General features: G+C 37.3%; 1 long non-coding RNA gene across 4 annotated transcripts in view; it reads left to right on the forward strand.

Annotated features, from left to right (window-relative positions):
* Nucleotides 1-532: 532 nt before the first annotated feature.
* The window catches only part of LOC117878797, a 97,838-nt gene continuing 72,402 nt past the window's right edge, over nt 533-25,968 (forward strand). For 2 of the 4 annotated variants that reach the window (XR_004646095.1, XR_004646096.1), the window contains exon 1: nt 844-1,688. This is a non-coding gene — a long non-coding RNA (uncharacterized LOC117878797). Of the gene's footprint in view, nt 617-843; nt 1,689-5,642; nt 6,575-25,968 lie in introns of those variants that run through there. The other 2 variants (XR_004646098.1, XR_004646097.1) reach the window with 2 other exon arrangements.

Raw genomic sequence — 25,968 nt, forward strand, 5'->3', positions numbered from 1 at the left:
GCTTCCTTTTTAGAAATAGTTACTATTCAACAATGGAAAGACTGCAGTGCTGCAAGGGGGGGGAAACTAATTTGTTTAAAATGTGGCTTTTTAAAAAAAAAAATCACACAGACCTTAAGGCTTAGAGAGTCAGGAACACTGTGAGGTTTTTAGTAATGCAGCAACTGACGGAGCTGAATGCAGTTCAGAAAACTTATGTTTTGTTTCCATTACATGCCTGTCTTTGATCTCAAATTGAAAATCTCCGACCTTCTTCCTCCAATGCAGAAGCAAATAAATACTAAAGAAAAGGAAACCCCCTCTTCTTTCAGCACACAGGGCCTCTAGAACTGAAAAATTAAGGTGACTGCTACTATGAACCTGTTTGGACACCAGACAGCAACAAATACCTGTCTCAGTGGAGGAGTTTAAGAGCACTGCAGAGATCTTCAGGCAGTGCAGAGTATCTTGGCTTACACAGGCCACGGTCTTTTTATTTCAAAACAGTACTAGTTGTGCTTTCTCTGTACCTGCAACTGAAGAACTAGAGGAACAGGAGGACAACAGTAAATCTTCTCATTCAAAACTCTTCATGTCACAGAAAATACTCTGAAGTCTAAGCAGGACGAAACTCTTGGTAAGTAGATCTTGACCATTACATTTGTTGCTGTAAACTTGTATGGATACTTTTCTGCCTTATGTGTCTAGTGCAAGTAAGATAAAGTTTTTTGGGAGGAAAGGCAGAGGAGATGGGGACAGCGTGTTCTTCTTTTAAGATTATGGCAAATTTCCTGTAAATTTTTGCTTTTCCGGTATTAATATCCATTGTATTTCATGTTGTGTGTGTGTTCCCATGCTGTTTTAGACATTTTATAAACACTGCTAGCCTGCTGTTTTGAGGCATTTATGAATAAATAGTTCTCCTTGATTAAATGAAAGTAAACAGGTTTGGTATTAGTACCCATATTATATATTTAAGCTTAATATGTATATCTCAATAACATAGTATTAAACATGCTGATAAATGGCTAGAGAAGCACAAATGTTTGTCAAACCACATGTTCCAAGTCTTCAAAACACATGGTGGGTATTTTAACTTCTATGGATTCAGTTTAAAATATTGATGCTAAATGTATAACAGGTATGATTTGAAATTATTTTACAGAAAAATAATTGATGTGGGAGAATACAGAAAAAAATCTCAAGTACTTTCAGATTTTAAGGTACAAAGGTGAATGCTACTATGGAGTATTATATTATTAACTATAAAGCTTTGTAGATTAGCAACGGGGAAACACTGACAATAAAATTTCTTGCAAAAGCTGGTAAATCTTTCTGTAATAAAAATAAATCCTAAAAATTGGCTTCTTTGTAGCTTTTTATGCATATAATGAAAACTAATTATCTGTGGAGAAAATTTGACTTGGTAGAATGAAATTAAATTGCTTTTTAAAAGACTTACTTAAACAGCGCTAGCTAGGGAGAAGTTCAATAATATTTTTAGCTCTGAATTGTCAATGCCTTTGCTACATTAATAAATCATGTTGCATTCTGCCTTTTATCAAAAGATTCAGAGGAGGGGAACTGCATATGGCACAATGAAGCTACAAGAGAAGCTCTGACTGTTTTGTTTTTTTCCCCCCTTCATCAAGCTACTGTACACATGGCCTTTCAAGATGAGCAACTCCCATAGAACAGCACTTACTGTGGTAGGTCAAAATTGGCTGTAAGTCAATGACAGTAATAAATGAATCATCAAATTATAATGTGTAGTACGCTGCTTAAACATGCTATATCCAATATTTAAGGGGAAAGTGATATATTGTCCTTTGATGTTTATCACATTTGAATTATTTTTTTGAAAATTTTATTTTTTTCTTATGATGTTTAGGGTTATGTATTTATTTATTGACTAACTATTGAAATGAATAAGACTAGAATTGACATACAAGTGCACAGAAAAGAAACTGTTTCATTTACCCAACAAAGCTGCAAATACAGCCTCTTTGTAGCAATTTATTTGTGGTATTTTGCTGTATATGAGTTCTAGGCATGCTGAACGGGTGTTTAAATTAAGCTTTTTTACTGTGGCTGAGAACAAGATGTAAAATATATATTTTCTGCAATTAAAGAATCCTAAACCTTGCAAAGAAAAGCTTTGGTTTTTTTGAAGATGGGGTACACTGACACAGGTCCTAAAAACTGGCTAGCTAAAAAGAATTTTTACCAACAGATCATGTATCAAATGTATAATTTGTTGATATAGGAATACAAACTGATGAAATATATCTTCAACACTAGTGTGCTACATTGTTATGTAGAAGTTTTGTAATAGTCTTGATGAGTTCTAATCTTTGACATTTGCTTTTACAAAAAGTCTAGTTGATAATTCAGTACCCTAATTATGTTTCTATGAAAACAGTTCAGACGAAAGATGTTATATGATCTTCAGCCCTGTACTATGTTAATAACTTTTTTTTTATATCAGAAGTGTCTCTTTGGAGAGTTTAATTATACTTTTTTTGAATACCTGTTGTTATAGCGTAATTTACAAATATAATTGAGCATATTTTTATTCATCAGTTTTTCTAAACTACTCATTGTAATTGCCCAAATGCTAAGCAAAATAGGCACTGGCTCCACTCTAATATTTACATGTTTTATTTTTGTAGTTGGCATTTATATTTTAAACATTTGCTGCAATAATAAAGACCAATATTTTAAACATATGTGTGTGTTTTGCAACAAGTAACTTTAAAAGGAAAATAAACAAGTGAAAAGTAAGAATTCTGCTTTGTATTAAGAAATCAAAGTCATTATGTTCAATGTAAATTATATCATTTGGGAATACTTTCCATTCATTTTGCAAAGCAATCTACTAGCAAATGTTAAGTTCGTAAGTGTTTATGTCCCTGGTAAAGTTAAATTTTTACACATAATTTCTGTACAAACTGAGACAAAAGGTTAATTAAGGTTATATGCCCTGAGATGTTATATGTATTTCTGCGTATATAACATTTACAGATAGTTGATATAATTTTTTATTCTGTTATATTTGATATGAATAATTTCTTAGTACATGGCTGTTTACTACAAAACCATTAAAACATTGAATCCCTGAGGGGAAATGGATACCTGATATTGGTATGTGGCTTTTTGTCTGAATGTATAACACTCTGAGTTAGCTGAAAGAGAATACTGTAGCAATGTGTCCTCAGGTAAAATTCTCAGACACTGGATTATTATGTAATATACAGTAGGAGTTCTGTTTTCTTTACAGTCTTCTTTGGGGAAATATAATCAAATTTTTCAGATCAAGTCATGTGGATATTTGAGGGTAAATAATTGACATTGTGTCTAGCGAATTATAGGTGTATAGCTCCTGGTTCTTTAATGGGAGTTGTGCACCTAATTCCCTATGTATATTATTGAAAATGCCCTCCTTAAAAAAATACAACACTTTAAACATAATTTCTCATATTTTGTGCTTTTACAAAAAAAGATTCTCATTGGAAACTGCTATAAAACACAAACTCTTGGGTATCAGTGAAAAGTCACATAGAAAAGGTGGAGTTTATTTATATATAGTAAAGTGCATATTATTGGGTGCTTGTGATTGACTTGGCTGGAATGAAGAGCCTTCCTTTATATCTAAGGTGGCTTTAAGGAAGTGTAGTAAAACTTCCATAAGAAACTTCTCTCCCCTTTTACTCATACCATAAAGAATATTCTCTCCTTAATGGACATGGTGAGGAGAGTTCTTCCTATAATATCATTAAGGATAATGGGAAGGCCATTATGCATTTGCAGGAAATGTAGACTAATCTGTCTAGTTTATCTTCCTATAATGCACCCAGCACAGTGATATCTCAATATCAAAAGAAAATTTTTCTTTTCACATTCCTCCTGCATCCTTTCAGTTATGATGTTTTTGACGTGTATATCTATATAAGCTAAGATGCAATTGTTTAAAACATACTCTAATAATTCTGCAAGACTTGTTCTGTTGAGTACCCAAGTATTGGGAGAAGTATTGTAGACTTGGTTCAAAATGAAATATTCAAGGCTAATGTGCTTGGGTAGGGTCTAATCAAGTGTTGACATCGAATGTAACCACACTCAGACATTTGTCATATGATCAACAGCTGGAGTTTAGAGTGCTCTTTTTACAATACAAAGTTAGTGGTCTTCATTTTGCTTTTCCCAGAAGTAGCACTCACGCTGCGTAGAAAAGAAATTGGCACATTATGGTACATACAGTCAAGCTGTTCTTTGGAATTGCAGGGATGTAAATCAGTGTAGCTCTGCTGAAGTCAATGGAGCTACTCAGATTTACGCCAGATGAGGATGCAACCCCTTTATCTTTCCCCAGCATTTTTCACCTCTTCCTTTTAATAGCAAATTCTTGTTTGTTATAAACTTGCATAAGATAGAAAGGGGAATCATCTTAAAACTCTCTGAAATTGGTAATAAAATGCCCTTTTAACATGGGGACAATGTTCACTTTTAACACATGTATATAGTAAAACATTCTTTACGTACCACTGCAAATACTTCAGTTGGTGACATAGATAAGATACATTTTCTTTATATACTGATATTCTGAAAAACTAAAATGAGACGTTCAGGAGCAAACCTTCAGCAGAGCATGAGAATCCACAGTCCTGGCCATGTAAAATGCATCCTGCACTGCAGAGGATTTTCTGCCCAGCAGGGTGTGTTCCAATGAATGACATTGATTTCCTATTAAAAAGTCACTCCTCCCTTCTTGCTGGACAGGGGTAATCTTAAAAGGCCACTTGACCCTTATCATTAATGGGGAAGCACAATAAAATCCTCACTCAAGTAGAAAATATTACTTTTCACCTTTAAAAAATGACCACTGACTGTTTTTCAAAGAAATTTCATAAAGCTTGTGCAGTGTACTTTTATGGAGCACACACGAGAAAAAACTGTACTTGTGCCACAGACAGTAAGAACCAATATTCTTTCCTGTTAAAAATCCATGTTTTTCAAGTGATATCTCTCATTTGCATTTTTATGATCAGTGGTAAAAATTATTCATCTTATATTTCATATTTTATCTTGGTCTGAAAGATTTTCTTTTCTGCTCCCCACCCTTTATATCCTTTAACTTTGCCTTTTTTAAAACAAAACAAACAAGCTCCCTCCCATTCCCCAAAGTATTTACTCACTTGCTTTTGCACATATACAATGTTTAAAATAAAGTCGAGACTGGCTTAAACAGAGGAAAAAAGAAATTGAGTTTAAAGGCTAAAATACTGACCCGACCACACTCACTGGGTGCCTGGTATGTAGAATCAATAGTTGTTCACAGATTATTGTATTGTCTACTGTAGGCCTAAGTGGGTGCATAAAAGCTAGAATATTATCCTTAATTTATGAGCTTGTGAGTTTTCTTGATTTTTGTCTTTACAATTAAACTCTTAACTTATTTTGTATGAAGCTTGATTTGCTAAAACGTGTGTATGAAAACCTAGGTGACAGAACTGGAAGGGGACTAGGATGGTTATCCCTCTACCCTAAAGTGAAATTGTTGACTACCTAGATAACCCTTTCTAACATTGTTTCCTTTTGGGATTTCTACAGTCACCCCAGATTAAAACCGGGAGCTGACTTCCAATGGAAAATCTTCTGTACGTTAAAGATAACACATGTAGCACTATGTCACATTATCACTAAACAATTCACTTTTATTAAAAACTAGAATATTTGCATAATATCTGTAAAACATGGCGGTGATTATCCAGAACTATTTCATTTAGCCTTAAATTATGAACATTCCATAAAGCACAGGGCATCAGTTATTGACCTGGTATAATTTGAATTCTTTATTACTACTGGAGTCTAATATTGCTATACCATGTCTAACACTGGGCTCAATCAGATTTCAGAACAAGAGAGCCTGAACTGAAGGTAGTATTTTTTAAGTTTTAAATGGGAACATTTCTATGTATAAGACACCAAGATCATTTCTTAACCAAAATGTAGTTATTTACAATTCATTTTTCCCCGTGGGGATATAAGGACATCTTTGTATTTCAGCAAAAGTAAAGCACTAGTAAATAAAGAGTTAAAGTGAAGGCAGGCTCACTGGTTTGTTGAGATCTGTCAGAGTCTGAGTGGCTGGCTACATATCTGTCTCAGGAACAATAGCTACCTGTATTCTGCACGGACTGCTGGGCAGGCACTAGCAATCTGGAAAAGGTCTGTCTCTGTTAGAGGTTTCTTAGTGAGAATCCCTAATGACAGTCCCACTTTTCATTGGGGGCAGGGGGGAAATCCTGTCTTCTCTCTTGATGAAGGACAGTGCTTTGATCATTGTCATTCAGCCTTGACTTGGCCTGAGGTTTAGGTTCTCAGCCTAGAAGACAGTAGGCTATCTTCTCTCTCTCTCTCTCTCTCTCTCTGACACACACACACGTACGTTTGCTGGTCTGTGCAGGCAGATTAGTGTCACAGCTGTAACTGAGGCACAGAGCAATAAACATAGCAGAAGCAATTTCCATGGTGGCAAGAGGGGGCACGGGAGGTGACGACAATGAGAAGGATCTCTTCTTCTGACAAGTTTTAGGTAAGAGAGACTATTTATACATCACTCAAGTATTTTATATCCTTCTAGAGGAGTTAGAAGTTGTTAGGTTTAAAATGTGCCTTGTTATTAAAATATTTTACTTTACTGCTGTATCCAGGCTGTTACTAGCCTATAAACCAGTAATTGCAGTGCTTTGTGTTACTAGAATGATTGGAGAAAATAGGCAAGGTTTCTTCACTGGCATAGTAGCTATTACAGTTGGTGTTTAATGAAGGTTTCTTCTAATGTTCACCTTTTTAAAATTCACCATGAAGCTTCATTCCAGGTAAGGTAAAATTATATTTAGCCATAATAAATACACGGATGCAATAAAATGGTGTGTTGCTGGCAGTACCCATGCAATATTAAAACAGTGCTCCTTCAACCCTAATTTGTAATTATTTTTACACTGTTAACTGCACTGGGGTCAGAGAGTTTTAAAAATTAATGAGGTTGCCTGCTGAGTTCAAATAGTATTATCTATGTGAGCTGCTGCTGCAGAAGGCTGAAATTATTCCAGCATATTTTTAATGTAGGTATAACCTTCTGACTTTAATATATTGCTTTTGGAACACTTTCCATTAAACAGTAGTTTATACACTCTACAATGAAAAGGGGATAGTGATCCATTTTAATAAGGACAAGTTGAGTATAAGAAAAATGCTTTTCCTGTAATGACAAGACGAGAACATTTGATAGAATGTTTTTAATTAAAATGGTTTAGATTATTACAGTTGCGATCAATGATATTGTACACTTGTTAAATGTTTACAAATAACTAATGTTCCAAAGACTGGAACAAGAACAAAAAACAATGTTTCATGTTGAAATAGAAAATTAAAATACTACACTGTGTAGCGGATTTAAAAGAACGGATAGAATAACTTAAAGAATAAAGTGAAGTAACTACAGCATGAGAGACAGTTGTGATAAACTGGAATAATGTACCACTGTTTTCAATCAAATATTAACCAGATAGTATTTCAGCACTTAAAAGTAGAATTTGGAACTAATCCTCAAATGGGGAGGAGGGGGGAATCTATTTACCGTACAATTCCCATATTGAAATAAACTTTCATATTGCAAGCTTTAAAGCATTGGTTATATGGATTATAATCTACAGTACATTGTTTAAATGAAGGGAAAATGGAAGGCATTTTGAAGCTGAATATACAGGAATCAGTGCTAAAGATTCATTTTATTCAGAGTCTCCCATTTACAAGACCGATTCTGAGCTTCCTGTGATATATTGTTATGTAAATATGGTGCAGCAAGGGAAAGCAGCACTATGGAGATTCAATTTACTTTGAAAGTTGTTCATTATAGAAGGGATGAATGTTATTTATTTGATGTGATTCAAAGGCTAGAAATGACTTTTTCATTGTGAAGCCTATTGTGATGGGTGCAGGGTGATCTAATCTTTTTAATTTTGGCTTTCACACCAGTGGAGATGAAAAGAGATCTAAGCTCATTTATTGGTTGCTAAGTCCTACTGGAGGCCTAAGTACCATTCGTGGTTGCTATGGCCAATCTGACCTCAATCTATGCAGTTTTAGGGACTTAAGCAATCCTTTTTTATTTAGGAGCATGTACCTTGATTTATGTCCAAAATTGAGCCTGAATGTCTTTGTCTGCAAGTGATAAATGGTGGCATACAATTCATCAGTTCTTACAAGTAAACACTGCTGTCCCACTAAAAATATGTTTTGTTCTGAGTTAATGGTATGGAACAAGCCAGTCTCCACAAACAGCTATCTTTTATTGTAGAGAGCCACTGAAACTTGGAGCAAAGTGAAGGAAATTGGCATTCATCTTTTTACATTAGCATTTCATTTGTGCTATCTGATGATGAGACTCTATGTAGATTGAGAATGAAAGGCTAGCATTCCATTTCCCTATCTGAATATATAATGGATAGATTCTGAATGTATTTATTCTATAGGGATAGTAAAAAGTCAGAAGTGCTTTCTCTGATAGTGTTTGTCTGCCACTTCATTATCACTAACTCTTAAAGTACATGCAGTCAAACAAACTGTGACTTAGCTCAGGGAAATTCCCAGTTTCAGTTTGAGGCAAGTACCTTGAATTCAAATAGTATCAGATTTTTGTTACTACCAGAAATGTTCTCCTTGTGTGATACTTAATGGTACTTGCACCTTCATGTATTATAGAGTCTCTTTCAAAAGAAACTACTGTGATTAAGAGGTTATTGAATGCAGAGTGGGTTTTAGGAGATGAATAGTAAAATGTTTCTTATATTAAAATTACTGGTTTGATTTGTCATTTGGAGTATGCATGCTAGGCTAATGTGATAATGATCCCAGATTAGCAGAGGCAAAATCATTTTCCGTTTATAGCATATTTCAAATACAGAATAATACTTCATAGTACTTTTCTTCAATGAGTTGTTAATTTTTGTACTAAATTGGCTACCTAGATTACTACTATGAGGGGGGAAAATGAGACAAATCAAGTGTTGTACCTGGTAGTTGACATTGTTAAAGAAAGTGAAACCTAATCAGTAATTACACATTTTTAAGCCAAAAGTGGGTTTGAGGCTATTCCTCTTTCTCTTCATGTAATAGCTTAAAATAGGAGTTTCTGAAGAAAGTCATTACTCTTTTTAAAAAAAATCTCTCTTGTATAAGAAGTGTAAGAAAAACATAATAGCTTAATGGCTAAACCACAGCCCGTTGAGAGAAATTTGGGGCCTCGTACATCAGGGTTGCTGGGGCTCCATGCCCTGCCATTTCACTTTATTTACACAGACATTAAACATGTTGGGTGGGCAAGCTTGGGACCCTGTGACAATTGTCCCCCGTTCACCTCCTCTCAGCAGTCCTGACAATGGCCCAGATGCTACTTGGATAGAACAAAATTAATTCCCCAAACAATTTGAGAATTTCTGTTTATTGTCTTTAAAATATTGGTTTTAAAACCGAAGTAGTGCATGCTGATCTTTTCATGTTACTAAGATCTGATGCATGTTTTTCTCATGTAGCTTTCAGTTACAGAATAGAACAGGGCGTTAGTGTTTTGTTTGAACACATAGAACTATTATTTAGTTTTTCTAATCTCAGAGCTTCAAATAAGAATTAACTGCAATGGCAGAAAGTTTCTCAATAGATTAGGCAGGTAATAATTGCAACTAGAATCAATGCCCAAAGAAATGGAATTTGTAAGGTGGAGCTTTACAGCACCATTGAGCTGCTTTTCAGCACTGGATTGATGGTAGAATTTGCCAGGACATTCCTTGGGGTTAGTTTACAATGATGCTACTGCTTCAGTGCTTCTAGGAGTAGCGCTGTGTTAGTAGTTAATGCTAAAGATGGTCTAAAAGACAGGAGACAGAAAATAAACGGGTTGATCTTTTTTTTAAAGTCTAATCATAACACTCAGATTTTCATTTATTGGATGTTTATAACTGTAAAAATCAGTATTGCATGGCTCAGAACCAGCTTGCTGAAATGTTTACATTCAAACAGTACCAAGCACAAAGGCCTTAATGACATTTTGATGACTTTCACTTAAGATGTAATAAAAGCAGAATGTAATGTAAAAACATAGTTTAAATAACTAATCTGTAATATTCTCATCTTCAAAACAGGAATGGGAACATCATCCTTTCTAGTTTACAGTTTGCCCATGTTGGTATTACAGTATTTATAAAAAAAAAAAATTCAAAAAGAAAAATACAGCCAGTTTATTAGTTGTATGTAAAATTTGTATTTCACAGTGTCCACAGCAATTTAACAGAGATTAGAATAGTTGCCTTGAATGCTTCTGGTGTATATTTGTGACCACACCCAAACCAAGTTGTGTGTCAACTGGGCTCCTCTTTTGGGTAACCATGACTCACAGGAGTAGCAGAATCAGGCCCCACAGTATATCCTTACTCATGTTTTTATTCTGCAACTTTTATTATACCTGTAATTCTCCGGTGTCATTTAAATACAAGTATTCATTGATACCACTGCTTCAAAATTCTAGATTTCTACTTAGAATTCCTCCACTTTACATTTTTATCTTCTTACTTCACTGATGCCAAATACAGCAGTATTGATTAATCAGAGGAGATGCTGTATAAGTGTTTCAGTTGTCACACTCCCATTGGAGACTGAGTGCATCATTTTCACCACTGACTCATCTTCCACTGGTCCATAGCGAGAGAGTTGATTTCTGTGCTTGGGGCTCCCTTGAGCTTATGAACCAGGTCATCTTTATTTGGTGTATGGTTTTAATATCTGTAGCAATATACTGACTTTCTCCTTTGGAAATATAATGTAATCAAGATATGTTTCAAAGGTGCAGATAGATGCAGGAAAATTGGAAATATTTTAAAAAACTCATAAAATCAGTGCTGCTCTGTTAATAAAGTTAATCATTGTTCTTTTCTCTCTCACACACTAGATTAACTGGTATATTAAGGGCCAGATTTTGAAATCTGGGTGTAGCACCGTCAAAACCTGTATTTGCTTTTTCAGATCATCTAGTTGTATACATAAATGAGTAGGCACTTGCAAATGTATGTAACCTTTAGCTTAGACACATGGATTTTTCTGGATACACCCATTGTGCTCTGCTTTGAAAATCTGACTCTGAGTCTGTATTTTTAAGAGAGAAATTTAAGAATATAGAAATAATAAAAAAATAATCTTATTGAAAATTGTCAGTTGTGTAATGTAGTTCATATTTATCCTGTGACACATACATGTGCTATTGGGTGATGGCATGTTCTTTAGACTCCTCCCCTGAGTAAGTTCCATCACAGAAAGTCAACTTATCTGTAAGAAAAATAAAAAACTTATGTGAAACAAATTTCTCCTAAAATTTACTGGAACATGGTCATTTCCGTCCTGGATTCTTTTACACTGTAATAGGATATTTTTGCAGAGGATTGGGTAGATCAAGTGATTGGTATGTCACATGCAGATAAATGCTTGAACTTGGCACAGGTTGGTGATAAAGATTTATTACCATTTGGTGGCGGTATGGCCACAGCATCACCAGTCTGCTTCCTGTCCCCCTCTTTTCTTGCTTGCTGTAGATCCTTGCCCCTTCACTAGTGCAGGTGCTGGATTTGATTTGGCTTCCAAGCCAGGCTCACTGCTATCACTCTGCTCCTCCATTCTCCAGAACAAACCCCTACTCTCAAGGTCTTCTGTTTAAAATATCCTTCAGTACAATAGCCCTACTGTATCCCCACCATTTTAGCACAGATCTATCCTGTGCACTAAGTGTGGTAACGGGCTTCAGGAAAATTCAGTAAGTAATCATGTCAGTAAAGACAATATCATAATGCATACATACAAGGGGGCAGAACTAAGGTTGCACAGGCGTATGAAAAGAGATTAGAGGAGCTTGGGTTGTTTAGTCTGACAAAGCGAAGGCTGAGGGGGGATATGATTGCTATCTTTAAATATATCAGAGGGGTTAATACAAGGGAGGGAGAGGAATTATTCCAGTTTAGTACTAATGTGGACACGAGAACGAATGGATACAAACTGGCCGGGGGGAAGTTTAGGCTAGAAATTAGACGAAGGTTTCTGACCATCAGAGGGGTGAAATATTGGAACGGCCTTCCGAGGGAAACGGTGGGGGCGACGGACCTGTCTGGTTTTAAGATTAAGTTGGATAAGTTTATGGAGGGAATGGTTTAATGATAAAACATAGTAGTCAAGGAAAACCAAGCAATGGTACATGAACAACATAATGGCCAACAAGGGTCAGGCTAGAGACTCTTGCCTATATGCTCGGGGTATTACTGATCGCCATATTTGGGGTCGGGAAGGAATTTTCCTCCAGGGTAGATTGGCCGAGCCTCTGGAGGTTTTTCGCCTTCCTCCGCAGCATGGGGCAGGGATCACTAGCAGGAGGGTCTCAGCCGATTGAAGTCACTAAAACACAGGACTGGGGACTTCAACGGTAGAGTACAGGGAAGGGTCTTGCGGCCTGCGGCATGCAGGGGGTCAGACCAGATGATCATAATGGTCCCTTCTGACCTTAATGTCTATGAGTCTATGAACCTTAATTCTGGCGTTTCCTATCTTGAATGCTTGACTTCCCTTGGTAATATTATTTTAATGTCATTTTTGTGTGGTTTTTATACACACACACACACTGAAGCTAATTTACAGTTTCCATGAGAATTATAGCTTTCAATATCATGAATTTTGTGCACGTAAAATTTCAATTATAATGTTGCACTGTCAAGGTTGTTTGTTTTGTTTTCCTACTTTTTTTCCCCTTATTCCTCTCATTCCCCATTCTCTCCTTCCCCCTGCCACTGGCCAACATTAGTTGACTCTGCCATTGGCCTGTTGGGTGAGTTTGGGCAAGTCACTTTGGCTCTCTGTGCCTCAGTTTCCCCATCTCTGGAATGGCAATAATGACACTAACCTCCTTTTTAAAGTGCTCTGAGACCTATTGATGAAAAGTACTATATAAGAGCTAGGTATTATTATTACATGGCAACAATCCTTGGTGAATCTGCATCCCTGCTCACACTTAATGTTTGTGTTTTTTGTGGGGGGAGAGTGTTAAATGTAAAAGCTGCTAGAATGATTGGATGGGCACTTATTAGCGTCCATGTGATTTATAAATTGAATACATAAATAATTTTATTAGTCAAAAATAACAGTTGGCAAGCGGTGTAACACAGTACTGCAACTTTCCTCTCATTCCTCACCTATTCAGTATGTGCTGGAGGTGAGTAGGAAACATGTTTTGGCTAGTGACCTGCTGGATAATTTCTCAAGTGTTGCATGACTGCCGACTATTCAAACATCACATGCTCTGAGGTTGTGTCCACAAAAGAAAAAGAAGAAATAATTCTGACTATATTTGCCCTCTGGCGTTTATAAATTCTTTAATCCAGAGATGTTCATTTTAACAGCTCCTGAATCCATCTGTGCTTAGCCCACGATTCCTTAGCCTTAATGTATCTGTAACAGATGATGTGCAAACTAAATAAACTCCTTACAATACTTTATGCCCTAAGACTGAAATTTACCTGTCCCTGCATAAAGGGTTGCCTGCAGTTCAGCCTATGCATACCCAGGTGCCTACCCTCAAACCTCCTGGTGCTCCTAGTGTCAGACAGCAGCAGCAGAACCCCTCCTCTCACTTTCTGTTTTCCATCTTGAAAAGGATCTGATCAGATTTCTCCCCAAACAGTGTACTGAGTTCATTTATCACATTAAAATGGAGATCCATCCACAATTCAGTCTTTTGGATTAGAATTTCTTTCCCTGTTCATAACCAATGTATATAGATGTGCTTGATATGCATTCAGTTATTTGCATATTCAATATGCTATTCTATATTCAATTTGTGAAAACACTAGTAAAATGGATTGAGTGAAATTTCCAGTCTCTCTCTCTCTCTCTCTCTCTTTTTTTTTAATGTCTTGTGGTTTTTCCTCCAGGCCATCAAGGCATTTCCTTCAGCTTCTTTTGCTCTCTTATCCTGTGTGCTGATCGTGGCTGCATTGCTTTCAAACCTCTCCTCTAGAGAGGTAAGAGAAGTTTGCAGTTTTTCATTTCTCACTCGTAATTCCTGAAGCACTTCTACAAAATAATCTTTATCTTCAATAGCAGTTGCCATCTTCCTCTGGGCCTGCAGCAGCAGAAAATGGCAGCAGCATGCTCATTGCTGAGGGCATAGACTTGAATATAAAGAAATCAATTTTCTCAGTTTTATTCATGCCTTTTGGCATTTTAAATACTTGAATCTACTTCTCAGAAATTGCACTATTCTGACAGCAAAGGGAGGAGATCCTGTACCAGTAAAACATGCACGTGCTTTTCTGAGAGAAAGCGAGAGAGAGGATCTGTCTATCTTAGGTACTTATATAGCCCCCATTACTGCAATATATGAACGCTCCACAATCTTTAATCCATTTATCCTGACAACACTCCTCTGAAGTAGGGAAGTACTATTGTCCCTATTTTATCCTTACCACTAGCTAAATTGAGGTCCTCTGGTCACAGAACAGGTGCGACACAGGCAGCAGCAGGGTGAACAATATGCCTTGAACCTGGCCCAAAGGAGCCCCAATTGAAATAAGACTGCATACTATTTGATCCTAAATGTTCAAACCAGAGTGCCACTTATACCAGTTGTGATGCAGACACCTCTCTGTTCAGCAAGCCTAAGATAAATTACTTTCACATAGGATACTAATTTATAAACAGCCATCAAGTGGTGACAACTTTCAGCCCTAAGCTGGTGACTTGAGCCCCCATTCTGCAACTGACTTCAGTGGTGTTCCACATGGCATAGCAGTACATTTGCATGCTCTCAGCCGCAAGATTGGCACCTTAGAGATTGAAGGATCGATGGTCTGTCAGCTCAGAGGCTGGCAGTCCCTCTTCCCTTAGCATCATGATTTGTTTGAATGGGCCAAGTATGATTCTTCTGCTACCAAGAGAAGACAAATCCTCCTTACTTTTCACTCAAATGCAGCAAAATCTGCAACAGAGATCACTTACTCACTTCTTTTAAATAGTTCCCAGACATTAGTGATGGAGAGTTGCTCCTCTTCCCTGAGGATTCCCAGAAGGATGGTTCTTGCCACCTCTTATTCAACATTGACTGTATATAAGAACACTAGTAAGGATTGTGAGCTGTACAGACTCCACTGCTACCAATAGGCAGATGATACCCTTTGACGTTCAATGTCTCTGTTTCGACAGAAAAACAGTGCAGAACCCCCGAAGACAGACTGCCCGAGAGAAAATGAGACTTGTGTCAAGAGTAACTGGCTCAAGTTTAATCTACATAAGATGGAAGTGATGTTGGTTGGCAGAGGAAACCATTTTGAGGCACTGGCTAAAACAGTGACCTCACTGAATGTGTCTGCTCCCGTTTGATCAGAGGGATGCAGTCTCTGCATCCTGCTGTACTCATTGCTGCTTCTGGAATCCCAGGAGGGACGAGTGGCAAATAAGGCCTTCTTTTACCTTTAGCTACTCTGCTGCAGTCACACTCTATTGCTGATTTAATGACAGTGACTCATATTTGTCAGCTCAAGACTCCACTTTCACAATATATTCATCTTTGGGTCAACTCTAAAGGCAGCTGGTGGAGAATGCAGCAAATTGAACATCTGTGTATACTCTCCCTCCCCCCCCCCCCCCCCCTCACTCTCTCTCTCTCTCTCTCTCCCTCTCTCCCCCCCCCCCCCAACCCCTTTGAGAAAGCAATTCTTCTTGAAAATTGACCACTGGCACCTGTTCACTGTGTAAAAGTGTCTTAAATTGGAGTGTCTTTCTAGGGGTAACTGATGTAGAGCAGCTAGATACTACAGTAATGACTGCTTTAGAAAGGTGTTTTACAANCTTTGAGAAAGCAATTCTTCTTGAAAATTGACCACTGGCACCTGTTCACTGTGTAAAAGTGTCTTAAATTGGAGTGTCTTTCTAGGGGTAACTGATGTAGAGCAGCTAGATACTACAGTAATGACTGCTTTAGAAAGGTGTTTTACAATAATAAAGTGCTATTACAAAGCACCTAGAATGGCCAGCCAATCAGATTGCTCGAGTGGGTGAATGTCCCTATGTCTCTTTCCATGACTGATCATTGTTCTCTTCAGGGGGTGGGAGCAATAGTTTTTTTTAAAAATCCCTTTTTCCTACTGCTCTGACTTAGGGAGCCACAGCACAGCTGCCTTCATCGTGCTGGCCACCAAGATATTGCATTTCTGTCCCCTGTGCTGTAAGTTTTGGAGGAGAGAAATGTCATCTCTTCCCTCTCTGTCACTCACCCCAGTTGGTTGCTGTAGCTCAGTGGGGAGCAGCGGAAGGGAAGGAGCAGCTGCTAGGCCAACCACTCAAGAGGTGGCCCCTGTTCTGAGCACCATCCTGTCCCACTGTGCTCACAGAGTGAGAGGAAGAATCATTAGTCGACCTCATATCTGCACAGCCTCCCCTTGTGGGGGGAGGCCGGCAATGCAGACTTTAACAGACTGCAGCAGCCAATGTCCCCAGGGTTATGGCCAGGCCGGATTTGGAAATGACTGAATGTGCAAACTCCAGAACAGTCCTGGTGAGATTGGGGATGCTGCTGCTACGGTTTCTATGGAAACAGAAGGGGATGATGGGAGCCAGCTGAGGCAGCTAACAAGAGCTCAGACTCAGCTGCTGGATGCTGATTTGATAATATGGACTTGTAAAAATAACCCTTTACCTTATTCCCCCACATCCAATCTCTGTTTCCATAGAAAGGGATCAGAAAGGCAGTAGGTTGCCAGCAGCAATGAATGAAAACTCTTGCTTGTCACTTTCATCAGCTGTCTGTCATGCGAGACCTGCAAATGCCAGTTTGCTAAAACCAGCTGCAGGCTCATAAAGTGTGTAGTAATTGTAATTTCAGAAGGAAAAAAAAGTGTGAAAGGCATTTTAAAGATATTTTTCCCCTACTATTTTTGCCCCTTTGTTGAATGGAATGACTTCAGGGATGGCATATTAGCTCTTTCCAACCTGTGAAGTTACACTAGATACCAGCACGGTCAGAATATTTTTCACAGATTGTGAAATCTCTACTTGTATAATACAGGCATTTTACAAATAGATACAGATATAACATATATTCTCAGAGGAAACCCAGATGTATCCATGCTCTTAACTGTGTATGTGCCTGGGTGGAAAAGAAGGAATATGGTTAATTTGTTATTCCTTTTAATTTGTCTTATTCCTTTTCATCTTTGCCAATATCATCCCTGCATTAGCATGTCTTGGTCTCAGTTTCATAGTGTTTCATAGTGTTTCAAGTTAATTTTTCTGGAGTTTTTCAAGTGATATCTCATGTGAAGGTCACTAAGTATTGATAAAAAAAGAGAATTCATTACTAAACCTTTGTTTATTTAATTGTTCATATTTTTTTATTTAAGATATTTTTACAGTGGGGGGACTATAGTAAAACATCTTCTGTATAAAATTAAAAAACTGACTATAGATTAAATTCAGCATCCATTTAGTTCAATGAGAATTATGCACTTGCATATGACAGGGCTGAATTAAGTGTAGCGACTGTTTCTAGTTTGGTAGATTGCTCCTGTTATTATTTTGCTAGTTGAGTGCTGCTAAATCTATTTTTTGTTTACTTTTAGAATGTGAGCTTGGGATTGAATGATGATGTAATTTCCTAATGGTCAACCTTCTTTAATAATTGAGTCACTTAAATAGAGATTTTGAAACAAAAGAAATCAGGACATTTGAGAGTGGGCTGGGGGAGAGAGCAAGAGCAAGCTGTCTTTCTCTCTCCACACAAAATATATCAGCAGCTTAGTGTTAAGGTTATTATTGCAGAATCCACCAGTGAAAACCCTAAAACATAGTGAAATAAGCAGCTGAGTGATGCAATAACTGTGCTACTCATCAGTTTTGCTTCTCAGCTTCAACTACCTCCTTTATATCAGCCATGTATCTCTAGCCTCATCTACTGCCTTGATGTGCCAGAGGTGCCTTGGCACTCAGCTACTGGGCGTCCAGACCTCTCCAAATTTCCACTCTCCCTGTCCCCCATGTCACACACATACATTCCTCCTCACCCCACCTGTGGCCATGCTGAGGCCTGTATCTTCTCCAGAGACCACTCTCAGACCCTCTGCTTCCCAGTCTGCTGAGTTATTTGCATAGCATAGCTTTCTAGAATAAACTGGTGAGAAAATGTTGACAAACATGAAAATTAATATTTTAGGTTTTGTTTTTCAAAATAGCCAGTAGAACTTGACAATTCTGTCAGCTATCTTGGCCAAACTCAGGTTCAGAGGAATAAATGTGTGTCTCTAATTAAAAAAACGGCAGAAGTACCTATGGTCTAACATGATATCTGAGTGTCTGTATGTGAGAGAGAGGGAGGGAAAAATATTTGGAGATGGTGGGGACTCTGGTTGTTTACTTAGAGGAACCCAAAGTATTGTGAGAAAAACAGGGCAAAATTTCAAAAAGTGGCATTTAAAAATATTTCTTCAGCACAAGTTAGTAAATGTTTTTTCTTAAAATTTTACATGGAAAATATACTAATCCTCTGAAGAGTTAGTGGGCCAAATTTAAAGATCTTCAGTGTATTCATTGAAGTGTGAAACAAAGGGATTTTAGTTCCACTTTCAGTGCAAATTTCAAAGCAACCTTTGCTATGGAGACTCCACCAACACCTCCAATGATACAGATAATAATTTAAATTTTTATTTTTTGAAAAAAAGCTTAGCATAAATAAATGTACAGTTTTAATGTAAGCATTTTTCAGTGTCTTTAGCATTTTTCAGAAAAGAAATAATTGAGTTCCGTTTACTGTATTAACTTTACTTTTAGCTTTGATTTAGTCTGCCTTCCTACTGCTCATTATAATATATTTAGCTGTTGCTGTGCTTCCAGTTCTACATACTGATTTGTCCTCCCAGAGGCATGGAAAATTTGACATGCAGTTTTTGAAATATTGTACTTATAGCTGTTGAAATGCTTCTAAAACTATAAACATCATTAGATGCTAAATAACACATCAGTTGCTATAGCGTACTGTGTTTGCATACACACAGGTATGATTGTAAAGTACTCTGAATAGCCTCGAGTGTGCAGGGATAATATAGCTCTTATAATAGGTGAAAGTACCTCAAAATCATATGATTTGTCTGCTTTAAAATAATCTTTACCAAAACTGCCACCTTGCGTACTGTCCACAAAAGGACTTCCTTTTATATTTTATTCCTTTCTCAGAAGTGTTTGCATAAAACTGCAGCTGGCTCTGTGAAAATATTTAAAGATACCGTTTCCTCTTGATTCTTTCAGTGAGACTTAGGCTTCTAAGACCCAGATCCTCAAAGGTATTTAGTTACCTAATTCCCATTGGTGAAGTTAGGCACCTAAATACCTTTGAGCAACTAGGCCTTGGAGCCTGGCACCTTTGAAAGTGGGACATAGATTCTTCAGTCCCTTAGCCACTTTTGAAAATTTTAGCTCACTGACTCTGCCCAGTTTGCTTTTAAGGCTCCTGCAAAGTGGCAATGATGGGACTAATGTCAGGGGAGATTGGTTAGAAGTACCTAAACCTTTACGAATGTGGTCTGGGGATCTATATACCTCTCCAGGTTTTTTTATATTAGCACCCATCGCCATAATATCTGAGCACCTCCCAGGAGCAAAACTGCAATCTTTTATTTCTTCTTAGTGTGACTCATTCCAGCAGGGGTAGTTTTAAAATGAATGTATTTATATATGAAGTGCGATACTCTTGCAATGTCAGCATATAAGAGTGCTATTGCAGTACAGTTAGTGCAAACGCATGAGTTCTGGAATGCAACAAAGCTAATGGTCATTCTTATTTCAGCCAGGAATGGGTTCCTTATGCTCCTGTGAAAGTTCTGTCTTCCATAGATTTTAGTCTCTCTCTACTGCTCAACCATTTCATTTTTCCAGTGGAATGTAGCCATCATGGGAGGTAATGGTTATGGTGAATGAGAGAAGAGATCTTTTAGATTTCTAGGATAAATCCCAGGCACCCTTCAACATCATTTCTATTGTGCTGGAGCCATATACAGTGCTATATGTATGGTAATCAGTCAGACTCTGCAACTCTGCTGAGGGGCTGTCTAAGGCTAGAGTCAGCTACTTATTACAGAATCATTGGGGTTGGAGATGGAAACAAATCTATTAGGTGGCCTATTCCAGTTCCTGTTGCCAATGCATTTTAATGCATTTTCTTGCATTTAGTTTTTAATATCCCCAGAAATTGAGCTTTTACCATGGCCTTTTACCTGGTTCCATACCTTAATAGAACCTGCTGTCCCAATACATTTTCCCCTTAATTTTCCCTTTCTTCATTTCATCCCATTATTACTAGTTATATCTCCTTGTACCACCCTAAATAATTTTTCACTAATCTTTTAGTGCTGAATCCCTTCAAATATTTACAGACTATTATGGTTCATCCAGTCATCATTTAGACAAATGATGCATATTTACCACTTTTAATCTTTCTTTATAAATTAAACATTCCAGTCAATTTCTTTGTTTCTTTATGTACTCTTTCCCTGATGGGGGAAGTGTATGTGGGGGGATACTTGGTTTCTGAGGAGGCAGTACCACTTCAGACTAAGCTTGGGGCAAGATAGATGTCTGAATTATTTTAAACCAGGAAAACCAAATAACTGGTGAGGTAATTATACCTAATTAGTAGTTACAACATCTACAGTTACTATAGTTAATTTGGTTATAGTAATATCTAATACATCTGTCAGTCAAGTCAGGAAAAATGTTAAAGCCCCATGGCCCAAAGAAATTCTTCAGTTGACAGCTCTTTCATGGGGCTTTGGGAGGGGAGCTATCAAGCAGCTGATTCCCCACCAACACAACACCTATGGCAATAGATGAAGTGGGGAATGAGGCAAACTAGGAAATGGACAAGATCATCAAGTTCCTCACATCATGAGCTGTTCAGAGACACCATACACAGGGCCTCCTGCCTCCGGTCAGTTCTTCTCTCCAGTGATGGGAGATCTCCATTTCACTCTAACTGCATGTTTTTGTTTTTTTTTAATAACACACCAAAAGAACTGACCTGGTCTCCTCAGTCTTCCCCTCCTGTGGTTTGTGTGAGGAGAAAATGCATGGATTTGAATGGGAAGTAACAGTGATCATGGAACCAGAATCCCTTATATGAGCTCACTCCCAGAATAACTTTGCAACTCTCAGTCATGGTGTGATTTGATTTATTTATTTGCCATTACACAGTCTGTCTCCTGTATAGGTCAGACTGGTCCACAAGTGGCATAGACAGATTTCTAGATCTAATGTGCCCGAATAGTCTGTGCATCTTTTATGGTGGATTAAATCCTTAAAAAGTAACAAATCTTAAACTGCTGGTTTGATTTCTTTAATTGTGTACTAATAATGTACTTAGTCTTTTTTTCTCAGAAAGGACAATGTTTTTTTAATATGATGTAGAAAAAAATTACCAAAAACCTATTTGTCTATAAATCTGCTCAGAAAGACTAAAAAGAAAAAGTTTTACCATAAATAGATTGTGGATTTTACTTCATTTTCTCAGAGAGAATCAAATACCGTATTGGGTTAGAAATTTGCTACTTATTAAGCAACTTCAAACAATTACTAGTCTAATTAATTACTAGTCTAATTTGAAAAAAGAGAAACAAAAGTTGTTTTGAGTAGCCAGTGAAGAATCATTACAGTTGCACACTGACACTTACTTTCAGAAATATGTATATAACTGAATCAGATTCCACTATTTTCAGACCTAGATGCCTACATTTGTGCAACTAAGTTCATAGGTACTCAGTCCACCTTATAGACCTAAGGTTATACTGATTTTCAGAAGTGCTGAGCATCCTGCAACTCCCACAGACTGCAGTGGGAGCTCTGCAAGATGCTCAGTGCCTCTGAAAATTACATAGGTGCTGAAAGCCTTGATACAGCATCTGGGATCTGGTAGTGTAGCTCCCCTGTGCCTGTGCAGAGTCCCATGGAAGTCACTGGGACCATACTAGAAGGTTCCCAATGCAGTAATGGGTCCAAGCTGTAGATTTAGGTGCCCAACTTTAGGCACTCATGTTTAAAAATGTGGATCTGAGTCTCTTGATAGACTCACACTGTTACATTTTCATCACAGTTGTCTTTGCTTTCTGCCATGGAGGTAGAAAATACCACTAAAAGAATCTGTGTCATAACAACAACTTGGAGGAACAGAACAATAGAGGTAGTTGTTAGTTAATTTTAAATTATGTTTTGGTGGGAGGGGGTTTCTTAAGTATATTCTGTTGTTTTTTAAGAGATTTTTGGAAGAAATACTCAAACCAGTAGGAATCACCTCTTATAAAATTCTTTACTTGTTCTGTAAATTGTTGGCCAATGGCAGTCATTTTAATCCTTTTTTTTTTAAATAAATGATAAAAGCGTATTTAGTGCAGGTATTCTAACATTTGTAGTAATGTGTTGGCTGAAAAAATCCTCCAATGTAGACCTGCTACAACTAAGTTATACTGATAATACAGCCAAAATATGATTAACCTCTTCAGTTTGCTGAGATAAAAACAAGCAAATGAATGTGCTTTCATCCATTCTTATATCATATGTCCCTAGTGAAATATGTTACATCCTACCAGCATATTTAAATAGGAACTTAGCACATTAGAGTAACATTGGAAAGAGTATCTTGTGTGAGTGTGTTTAATTAACAATACTGGAGAAAACAGATGGTTTATTTGCTTTTTTCTTTAGATGTTGCAATCGCCCTAAAATGTTTGATAGCAATTTAAATAGTTTTGAAATGTGGTATGTTCACCACAGGATGATGATCGTTTTAGGTTTGGGGAATTGTATTTCATGTTATCTTTTACCAGTGGTAATTCTCCTTTTGGCACAGTGCTAGGGCACTGTACACTCAGAGAAATATAAATCCAGGTTTACTTTCAGGTTTTGGGGTTCATGCAAATCGTAAATTCAAGGGATGTGAATGTATATACATCAATACTGAAATAATGGTTCACATGAATCCTTGAAAAACAAAATTACTGAGTTCTGCTTGACTCTTCCTTTACCCTTGCATTATGCTTATGTCAACAGATTTGGTACCATATGAAATGTCATCCACCATTTGGAAACATTTTTCAGTTTGAGCATCCTTTCATATTATGTGTGAGGTTATTTTTGAGTGTGAATGTTAAAACTTTCCTTGAGTCACGAGTTGTTCATAATGTTGGGAATTGTGCATTGAGTAAAAATTATTTCAGCAGTAAATGAGTGCAACTCCATTAAAGTCAATGGAGTTATTCCTCCTTACTCCAGTGTTGAATTTGGGCCAAAATCTGCTCTGGTTTATACTTGTGGAAATTTAGAGTAACTCTGTTGAATTTCATGGAATTACTTTTGAATTGCACCAGTGTAACAGAATAGAGATTGTCCCTTATTCCTCAGAGGTCTGCCGTAAGTATTTTAGTGATATTAAATGGGGTAGAGTTATGAGATTTTTTTAAAGGCCCACTAAGGCTGTAATTTTCCTCATTTCTGATGTCAGTGTTGAGACATGAATGTATTTGATGTCATCTACGCCCAATGACCTGAAAAGTTCTAGTACTGTTATGACTTGAATACCATAATATGGTGCTTAAGTTGAAATTCTGCTATCATATCTGCATTGTGTATCTTTTGTGATGTGGGTTTAAAGTGAATGTGACTCTGAAAACATATAAGATATAAGCTTGTCTTACATGCTTCCAGGTTACCTCCATTCTTCAAAATACTGGTGTCTACCTGTGGGAGCAGATCCCTTAAAAGAAATGTGTGTTGGTCAAAAATGGAGAAAAATGCTCAAACACTAAGGGTCTTTGTATTCCGTAGTTCTTTCCAGGTGGATTTGAAACCAGTTTTGGGTATCTGTTACAGTTGACCTTTGATAGAATAATTTAGATGTTTGAGCCTACTCAGACATGTAGCCAAAAGGGAGCTGTCTGGTTGCATGCATTTTTAAACATTTGCAAGCTGAATCAAAGATCAGAATGCAAAATTTAGGACTCGGAGATACCTGTGAATTTGTTATACTCTCTTGAGGACTTTGGGGAACTCTGAGCCTATGAACATACATTATTCTGAATACTGTATTTTCTGCACTGAAAATTGTTTTTGATTCTACAGTGTTTGCCTTAATTTTCAGTAACTCAAAAATATGTAAAATGGAAGTAGCTTAGCAAGCACGTGGCAGTAAGATCTGAAAACTCTATTTTATGAGCTAAAGTAAACGTTGTTTTACCTTTTCAAGTAGACCTCATCAGAATTTGAGAAATTATAATACGTGTCCTATAGCTTCCATTTCCACAGTTATAAAAGAATGATATACATGTCTTTGTAATTCACATTTGTCAAAAACTTTAGTATTGTAGCTGATGCATATTGTGTGACAGAATAATTTCTGACCATGTTTTAAGTGTAAATAGCATTCTTCTGATAATCTCAGTGTTTTCATAGAATAGTAAGATCCCAATAGAAATATTTAGAAGAATGAGAAGAGGACTGGGCATTAGGAGCTCTTGAGTTAAAAATCTAGATTCTGTTACTTGCTCACTCTGTGACATTGGGCAAGTCAGTTACCTCTCTGTAAGATGTAGATAGTAATAGCTTCCCAGTTCACAGGGGTGTTGTGAGGATTAATTAGCTAATGTTTATATAGCACTTTGAAGATATAAAGCTAAAATGTATAAGTGCTAATTATTTTAAAATTGATTGAATATTCTGTGCTTTATTTACATAATATCTGTTCTATATTTAGTGTATAATGATTCTCGAAATTCTTTTATAGTTTATTCCAATGAGTACATTTCTTTAGAAGTAGCTGCTAGGATACTGGCATTTCAGCATAACATTGATTATTCATCAGTTAATATTGGAGGAAAATGCTTAGTGGTCTAAGCATTACTTTTGAACTACCTAAATTCCCTGCAACCATGAGTTTGAATCCCAGAAGGGACCATTCACTCTTTCATCCTTCAATGGAGTGTAATATGAGCTCTATTAAATTTTCTTTGTGATGGGCATCTGGGTAAGGCCTTTGTAAACCAAGGTCCTGTCTGGTATTTGTGGACATGAAAGAACCCCATGGCTCTTTTCAAAACAGTAGAAGTTTCCCTTTGGCCAAACTTCTACTTCTTGCATAATATTAGCCAGCTGGCTGCCATCAACCACCCCAAACATGGTTGCATTTCAGCATGCAAGTGATTCCTATATGCTATAGTTTGTGTGGTGCTTTGTGATTCTTCAGCATGAAAGATGCTGTATGAATGAGACATTATGAGCATTAATCAAATCTAAGACGATGATCAACATTTAAGGAAGTAGAAATACCAGTGACTTTGTGATCAGGTGCCTTTCACCCCATGCTCCGCTCCAAAACACTCACGTTCAAAACTCAACCCCTTCTTGGCATTTGGCTTTTATTAACAATGTAAACTCCAGCCCTAGCCATGTCCCTACACTTGGCTGTTCCTACCGTTCCTCCACGAAGATTGCTTAGTCCCAGACCCTACGTTCCTCTGCTCTTCCCTTGTAGCCAGGGGCGCAAGTAGCTACACCTGCCACAGTGAGTCAATAGACTCAAGTAGCATTTCTCTGTAGGGTTCCAGTATCACTGTTAGATACCACAATAATCCTCTCTCCCCTTCTCCCCAGGATAAAAAAAATTGAATATAATATGCTATCCTGTCCAAAAAAAAGTTTCCTGAGTGTGCCCCTGTCAGGGATAACTTCTCTGGGTCTGAGGTAGAGGAGAGAGGATGGATCACGGAGGCAGTGCCTACCCTGTCTAGAATGTAGTATAGCTCAGTGGTAATTTCCCTCCTTATCATCTCCTAAGTGCTTTAGGAAGTTGGGGGTCTGATTGACCCAAGCTAT

The sequence above is a fragment of the Trachemys scripta genome, chromosome 1, assembly GCF_013100865.1.
Source record: "Trachemys scripta elegans isolate TJP31775 chromosome 1, CAS_Tse_1.0, whole genome shotgun sequence".
NCBI classification, from domain to species: domain Eukaryota; kingdom Metazoa; phylum Chordata; order Testudines; family Emydidae; genus Trachemys; species Trachemys scripta.